The sequence below is a fragment of the Marmota marmota genome, unplaced genomic scaffold (assembly GCF_001458135.2).
Source record: "Marmota marmota marmota unplaced genomic scaffold, marMar, whole genome shotgun sequence".
NCBI lineage: Eukaryota > Metazoa > Chordata > Mammalia > Rodentia > Sciuridae > Marmota > Marmota marmota.
This window is the reverse complement of record NW_025999900.1, coordinates 63,820,598-63,822,774: the sequence shown is the minus strand read 5'-3', so window position 1 is coordinate 63,822,774 and position 2,177 is coordinate 63,820,598.

Genomic DNA, 2,177 nt, shown 5'->3' with positions numbered 1-2,177 from the left:
GTGAGCCCTCGGACCGGCGCCTGCCTCCGGCTGAGGTCTTCCGCCGGGAACGTGGAATAACAATGCTCTCTGCGGTCTCGTGGGCGTTAGTCTACTTGGGCCCCGAGGGCGCCTGGCGCGAGGCGCGCGGGGGCAGGTGTCTTTTCAGTCCGTGGAGGCATGCTGTGGAGGTCTGGGGCTCTGGAGGATGCGCCGCGGCCCCCTGCGCCCTCCCCATAGGTCCCTGGAGCATCCCGCAGCTCTATCCCGCGCCCACTTGGTGCAGGGTCCTTTCCCAGGCTGTCCGGTTGGTAGCGGACCCGACCGGGTTTCCCGCAGCTGTCCGGGCGGGGCCCTCCTTAGTGGACTCGCCAGAACGCGGGCGCCGAGCGAGGCCGGAGCGAGGTCTGCAGTGCAAGTCCTGGGTGCACGCTTTAGCTCGCCTGCCCCTACCTACGCGGTTCCGTGAGCCAGAGGCGGCGGGCTTGACACGCCGCGCGAGCAAGCTGGTGCGGGCACCCTCAGTGACGCGGGGGTGGGCGCTAGGGTTCCTTCCCCAGCCTGCGACCGGACCCTCCGACCGTGGGCGTTGGGCACTGCACTTACCTGTGTGGCCTTTAGTTTCTCTGCTTTCCCCTTAAAGGTCAGTTTATTCAACAGGTATTAGCAGAGAGCCTGGTTTAGCCCTCAGGAGGTGGCGGGCCCAGCGTGTCAGGCAGAGTATCTGGCTGGTTATCTCACGGCCTGCCCAGTCCATTTGCATCTGAAGTCGGCTGCTTTTCTCCTCAATCACCTGCCCTTGTTCCCCGTTCCCCGTTGCTCATCTGCTTGCATTTGACTTTAATACAGCCCTCAGCTACCAACCAGCAGAGAGCCCCCTAGGAAGAGGAGCAGCTGTTGGGCAGTGCCTTGGGCATTTAGCTCAGGGAGCTTCCTCCTGGGCAGAGGAGGCTAGTTGGACAGGTGCGTGTCCAGGGCAGTGATGTGTGCCGAAGGGGTTGAAGAACTTCCCAGTCTGTTTCCAATTAGACTTATGGAAGCTGCTGGAGGAAGAAGCAGCCCAGAGTTTCCTGCAATTTGGTGGAAGATTTCTTCCAAGTCCTGGGTGTGGGTAGAAGGGTAGGGGAAGTGGCCTCTAGGGATCCTGCTTCCAGATACCCAACCCTGTCCCAACAGCTCCCAAGACCCTCCTCTGCACCCTCTACCCACTTTCAACAGATGCTGCGAAGTGGGAGGGGGCAGGGATACACTTCTGCTGGCCAGGACCCACTCCCTTCTCCTGGGAAGGGTGGATTCTTTCCCTACAGGGGTGGGGTTCCTTCTGTAGTTGCAGTCCTTCAATGGAGGTGTCCTGGGAGTCCCTAAGTTTGGGAAAAGAACACTCCTAAGGCCAAGCCTGCTTAGAGACCCTAGCCAACCCGACACATGTGTTGGGTCATCCCTTGGACTCTTGCTCAGGCAGGTACCCTGCCTGGAATGCACTTCTGCCCATTCTCACTGAACCTACCAGGGGGAGGTTGTGTACATGTGCTCTGCCTCAGGGCACCAGCAGATCCTGTCCTAGGGTTGGGGGCAAGGTTAGGGTGCAGCACCCTGGCTGTGGTGTAGACCACCCCCCAGGCCCTGGTCTGCAGTGCAAGCCCTGGGTGCATTGTGCTCACTTACATGGCAACTGTGCAGACATAGGCCTGAACTTTTCAGGTGACTGAGGATGGAAGTTGGTAGAGAACCTCTCTCTTGGTCTCTCCAGCAGAGGAGAAATCTAGGCCCAGAAAGGTGGAGAGACTAGTGAAAATCACAGTGCTTCTCCAGTGGGGCTGGGCCACTGGGGGATGACCCACTGGAAAGTGACCCGACCTCAGGCTTGCCTTTTGGGCTTCTGGCACCCTAGGCTGCATAGGAACAGGGATCAGGCAGCACAAACACCTTGGGATCTGGTCCCCAAGGTCCCTGGCTGGTCCTTTCTAGTTTGAGTCCCTCCCATCATGGAGGTCAAGAGTAGGAGATGGCAGTGCTTCCCTCTGTGGGCCCTGATGCACATACTCATGAAGGAGGGTGGTGTGTCCCCTTCAACAGGCCCACTTGAGGTGAATGTGTGAGCTGATTGGCCTAGGGATGGGCCAGGGGAGGCAGAGTAGGCACTTTGATTGGCAGGTTCCCAGGGCCCTGCATAGTGCAAGGGTGAGACTGTCTCCCTT